Source organism: Lucilia cuprina, chromosome 6, assembly GCF_022045245.1.
Source record: "Lucilia cuprina isolate Lc7/37 chromosome 6, ASM2204524v1, whole genome shotgun sequence".
Lineage (NCBI taxonomy): Eukaryota > Metazoa > Arthropoda > Insecta > Diptera > Calliphoridae > Lucilia > Lucilia cuprina.
The window spans coordinates 5,835,140-5,841,487 of NC_060954.1; positions in this window are offsets into that span (position 1 = coordinate 5,835,140).

A 6,348-nucleotide genomic window follows, 5' to 3' on the forward strand; every position below is an offset into this window, starting at 1 on the left:
TCTAGTTCTGTTCTAGTTCTGTTCTAGTTCTGTTCTAGTTCTGTTTTAGTTCTGTTCTAGTTCTGTTCTAGTTCTGTTCTAGTTCTGTTCTAGTTCTGTTCTAGTTATATTTTAAATTCAAAGAATTATTTTCTAATTAATATGTATTACCCATACGTCTGTACTAAACTTAATATTAAACTTTAAAGTTTAAAATCCCATTAATTGTACTTAAGAGTCTTATAAAATAATTCCTTGCATTTTCATTTCAACAATTATTATGTATTTCAAAAGTATTAAGCAAAAAAATTTCAAGTGTTAAAATAATATTAACACACGACAAAATAAGATTATTTAAATACTTAAACAAATTAATTTGCATTAAAACAGAAAAAAATCAAAAATCACTTGAATTCTTAACTTGATGTAAAATGAGAGATAAATTGAAATTAAATTGTAATTTAAAACAGGTACTTGAACAGAGACTGGGACAATTATTTTTTTTTGTGAAAATATTTCTGTTTAATTAAATTTTTGAAAATGTAAAACGAGTGTCGTTAAACACATTTATCATTATGATGATGTTTTAAAACATCCTTGTAAGTTGATATAAATCAAGAGCTGAATGTTAATAAATTTTTATAATATATTTTTCAATTTTTTTTAATTACGTGATGGGTTGTTGTTGCTATTGTCTTTTATTTCATTTTACATTCATATGTCATTTATTAAACGCAACGCAAATTAATGGTCTTTCGTCTGATAAATAATACATAATTATTTAATTATAATTATGTAGACAACATTATAAAGATACTTAAACAAATGTATTTACACACACACACAGAAAAGCATTAACAGAACTATATGTATATGTATTAAAATACATATACACAAATGTTTGTTCATGCTTTATTATAAGGCTGCTAGCAGGATTAATTGTTATTTTGTTGCTACTGCTACTATTACGGTTGTTGATGTTGCTGCTGCTTTTATTGATAGTTGTTGATGCTGTTTATTAAAAGCATAAAAGTACAATAAATATTAATTGAGATTAATGCATGATTGTTGTTGCTGTTAAAAAAATATGTATATATATTATTAATTATGATGTGATTGTTCATCATTATGGAAATTTAATTTTATTTTAAGTTCAATATTTATTTAAAAAAATTCATAAATTTCTACTAATTATGGGTATGAAACGTTTTTTTGTTGGTTAATCTCTTAATTACAACTGCAATCTCATTACATGCTTAAATAAAAAAAAAAAATAAATCTTTTTAAAAGTTTAAAATTCAAAATATTAAATTGTAAAGTAGAGTTCTATAGTTGAAACGAAAAGTTGACTTTTGCATTTAGCTAAAAGTCGACTTTTCGACATTTTGCATATTATGAAAAGTCGATTTCTTTTCATTTAGACACTTCGACTTTTAGTATTTTATGAATAGTCGACTTTTTTCGACCTTTTTGACTTTTCTCTCGAATTTTTCCGACTTTTTGACTTTTCGACTCTTCGACTTTTTTCGACTATTTTTTTACTTTATTCGAGTTTATCTCTCTCTATTTTAAAGTTTTTGACTTTTTCCGACTTTTCGACTATTTTTTTTACTTTTTTCGAGTTTTTACGACTTTTTTAGAGTTTTTGAACTTTTTTAAAATTTTCGACTATTTTTGATTATTTTTCTACTATTTTCGAGTTTTTATGACTTTTTTCGAACCTTTACGACTTTTCGACTTCATTTAGTTAAAAGTCTACTTTTTGACTTTTTGCATTTTATGAAAAGTCGATTTTTCGACTTTTCTACTTTTTTCATTTAATTAAAATTCGACTTTTAGACTTATCGACTATAAGTATTTTATAAATAGTCGACTTTTTTCGACTTTTCGACTTTCTTTGACTTTTTTCGACTTTTTTCGACTTTTTCCTACTTTTGTAACTATATTTGTCTTTTTCCGACTTTTTGACTATTTTCGACTTTTTTCGACTTTATCCGATTTTTTTCGACTTTTTCCGACTTTTCGATTTTTTCGACTATTTTCGACTTTTTTCCGACTATTTTTGACTTGGTTCTACAATTTTCGACTTTTTCCGACTTTTTAACTATTTTTGACTTTTCGACTATTTTCGACTTTATCCGACTTTTTTCGACTTTTTCCGACATTTCGATTTTTTCGACTTTTTGACTATTTTCGACTTTTTTCCGACTATTTTTGACTTGTTTCTACAATTTTCGAGTTTTCGACTTTTTCCGACTTTTTTTTGACTTTTTCCGACTTATTGACTTTGTTCGACTTTTTACGATTTTTCGACTTATCGACTTTTATTAACAAAGTCGACTTTTCTACTTTTTTCACAGACGATAGTCGAGTTATCAACTTTTTTGGAACAAAATTGTCGACTTCCACTTTCGATTATTCGAAAGTCGATATGTAGAACCCTACTGTAAAGCAAAAAGTATACGTATACTTAATATTTAATTGGTGAGTAAATATATGTTGTTCATACGCCTATGGCATATTTTATAAAATAAAGTAACAACTGTGGCTTAGTTATTGGCGTAATAAGCAGGAGATCGTGGGTTCTACTAACTAACTAACTAACTAACTAACTAACTAACTAACTAACTAACTAACTAACTAACTAACTAACTAACTAACTAACTAACTAACTAACTAACTAACTAACTAACTAACTAACTAACTAACTAACTAACTAACTAACTAACTAACTAACTAACTAACTAACTAACTAACTAACTAACTAATTAACTAACCTACAAAATTTTAATTCCTAAACAAATTTCAAAAATTTCCAAAAAAGACTTAAAAGTTTTTCGGTCTTAAATTTAGAATTCCCAACAACTTTTTTAACACCTCAATTTTGATTTTTTCAATTTTTAGATCAAAAATTTTATAAAAAGTAGGTCAGTTACTGCCATTTATATAAACAATCTGATATTTATGTTTTCCCAGCAGAAATTTTAAATTCCTAGAAACTTTTTAAAAATCACAATTTTGATTTTATTTTGTTTAAAACCATAAGAAATTGCTTTTAATAGTATAGAATAAAGTATATATATTCTGGATCCTTATAGATAGCGGAGTCGATTAAGTCATGTCCGTCCGTCTATCTGTCTGTCTGTTGAAATCAGTTTTTAGAGGACCCCAGATATCGGCAAGATTCGAATCTTTAATAATTCTGTTAGACATGCTTTCAAGAATTTTCAAATTTTTAAGCTATATAGCTAAAATAACCTTAAATAACATTTATTTATATCCATTTTACGATTTTAATGTTTCCCCAGCAAAAATTTTGAATTCCCAAAAACTTTTTAAAAATCCCAATTTTGATTTTTTTATTTTTTTTTTTTGGCAAAAATTATATAAAATGTAGTTTTATTACTACTATTTATATTAATAAAAAGATTTTTATATTTCCCCAGCAAAAAATTTTTCAATTCCCAAAAACTTTTTAAAAAATTCCCTAATACAATTTATGGGATAGCTTAAAACTGACTACAGTCTGAGGTAGTTTAAAACTATTGACATAAGTTTTGCAAAATTGTTTTCATATGTTCCTATTTATGTTACAAATTTAAGTTTGTATTCAAATTTAATTTCTCAGTTTAATTACTCATACGCCTAGAGAAACCCACAAAATTGGCAACATTTAACCTTCAGACTTAATCTTCAGAATAATCTTGCAAAAAATTTTATTTATGTTATAATTTCTTAGAGAACTACTTGAGTAAGAGTAAATGACACCCTTATAAACAGCAATTGTAAACAAACTTGCAAGTTTTTGAAGCAAGTCTGTGTGAGTGTATGACTGTGGTTACAACAGCTGTTTTAGTATTATAAATAACAAGACATTATCAAGTGGAGTACACCATATGTACAATATTAAGTTTGTTACAGCACATTGTTGCAACTGAAAAAAGTATATGTATGTGTTGTGTATGTAGTTGCGCCAACCAGCAAACGAGCAAGTAAAACTACTTGTGGCATAAAAGAAATGAAAAGGTCCCCCTCTTTTTCGCAAATGATTTAAGTATTTCATTTTCTAACCCAATTCATTCATATGTTTGTTCTTGCCTTATTTTTTCAACAATTAGTTTCGTTTCAAGCAGCTGTTTTCATTCAAGTTTTACTTTTTTCCAGCTTGAGAGTAGTTTTTTTTTTGTGTGCTCTAACAAACAATTGCCATCATCATCCTTGATGTCCTTGAGAAGAAAACAAAGTTTGTTTTTATTTTTCTTCAGTAGTTCCACTAAAGTTTACTTGGTTTCATTTTAATTTCTTTTTTTTTCTCTCATCTTAGTTTTAGTTTTCTTCAACACACTTTAGTTCACAAGTTTTTTTTTTAAGTTTTTTTCTTTGTTGCTGTAATTAACCAATTAAAATGACTGAGCAAATACTTTGGCCACGAATAGAGAAGAAAGCAGGAAAAATGGCAAAAAAAAAAACCAAAGAAATTAAATAGAATGTATGAAACTTGTACTACATTTCATTCTTCATTATTTGTTTTTTTTTTCTTCGCTTCTTTAAGAAAATTTCTTTTTTTATGAGTCTCTGTTTTTAAGAGTTTAGTTTTGTTTCGGGATTTGTTTTCATTATTAGTCTTTTTTTTCATTCTTTATTCTTTAGTTTGTAGTTATTTAAACATTTACCACTCTGTTTAGTTGTTAACAAATAGTAATTATATTTTGTTTTCGCTTCTTTTCGCTTAATTCTTCTTTCCTTTTTCCCACACTTTCTCTTAATTTTATTTCTGTAACTTTGTATTTATATTTTGTTAACACTTTGTTGTAGATTTTGTATTTATTTATTTGTTTAGTTAGAAAATAATTAACAAAAACCAATTACTAAAGAAAAGGGGTCAAACAAATCGTAAAAATTTTTTTGTTGGGAATAATCTGTCCTAAAGCCAAGTCCAATCTAGTCTGTACACTAGTCTATAGTCTAGTCTGTAGTCTAGTCCATAGTCTAGTCTATAGTCTAGTCTAGTCTATAGTCTAGTCTATAGTCTAGTCTATAGTCTAGTCTATAGTCTAGTTTATAGTCTAGTCTATAGTCTAGTCTATAGTCTAGTCTATAGTCTAGTCTATAGTCTAGTCTATAGTCTAGTCTATAGTCTAGTCTATAGTCTAGTCTATTGTCTAGTCTATAGTCTAGTCTATAGTCTAGTCTATAGTCTAGTCTATAGTCTAGTCTATAGTCTAGTCTATAGTCTAGTCTATAGTCTAGTCTATAGTCTAGTCTATAGTCTAGTCTATAGTCTAGTCTATAGTCTAGTCTATAGTCTAGTCTATAGTCTAGTCTATAGTCTAGTCTATAGTCTAGTCTATAGTCTAGTCAATAGTCTAGTCTATAGTCTAGTCTATAGTCTAGTCTATAGTCTAGTCTATAGTCTAGTCTATAGTCTAGTCTATAGTCTAGTCTATACTCTAGTCTATACTCTAGTCTATAGTCTAGTCTATAGTCTAGTCTATAGTCTAGTCTATAGTCTAGTCTATAGTCTAGTCTATAGTCTAGTCTATAGTCTAGTCTATAGTCTAGTCTATAGTCTAGTCTATAGTCTAGTCTATAGTCTAGTCTATAGTCTAGTCTATAGTCTAGTCTATAGTCTAGTCTATAGTCTAGTCTATAGTCTAGTATATAGTCTATTCTATAGTCTAGTCTATAGTCTAGTCTATAGTCTAGTATATAGTCTAGTCTATAGTCTAGTCTATAGTCTAGTCTATAGTCTAGTCTATAGTCTAGTCTATAGTCTAGTCTATAGTCTAGTCTATAGTCTAGTCTATAGTCTAGTCTATAGTCTAGTCTAGTCTATAGTCTAGTCTATAGTCTAGTCTATAGTCTAGTCTATAGTCTAGTCTATAGTCTAGTCTATAGTCTAGTCTATAGTCTAGTCTATAGTCTAGTCTATAGTCTAGTCTATAGTCTAGTCTATAGTCTAGTCTATAGTCTAGTCTATAGTCTAGTCTATAGTCTAGTCTATAGTCTAGTCTATAGTCTAGTCTATAGTCTAGTCTATAGTCTAGTCTATAGTCTAGTCTATAGTCTAGTCTAGTCTATAGTCTAGTCTATAGTCTAGTCTATAGTCTAGTCTATAGTCTAGTCTATAGTCTAGTCTATAGTCTACTCTATAGTCTAGTCTATAGTCTAGTCTATAGTCTAGTCTATAGTCTAGTCTATAGTCTAGTATATAGTCTTGTATATATTCTAGTCTATAGTCTAGTCTATAGTCTAGTCTATAGACTAGTCTATAGTCTAGTCTATAGTCTAATCTATAGACTAGTCTATAGTCTAGTCTATAGTCTAGTCTATAGTCTAGTCTATAGTCTAGTCTATAGTCTAGTCTAT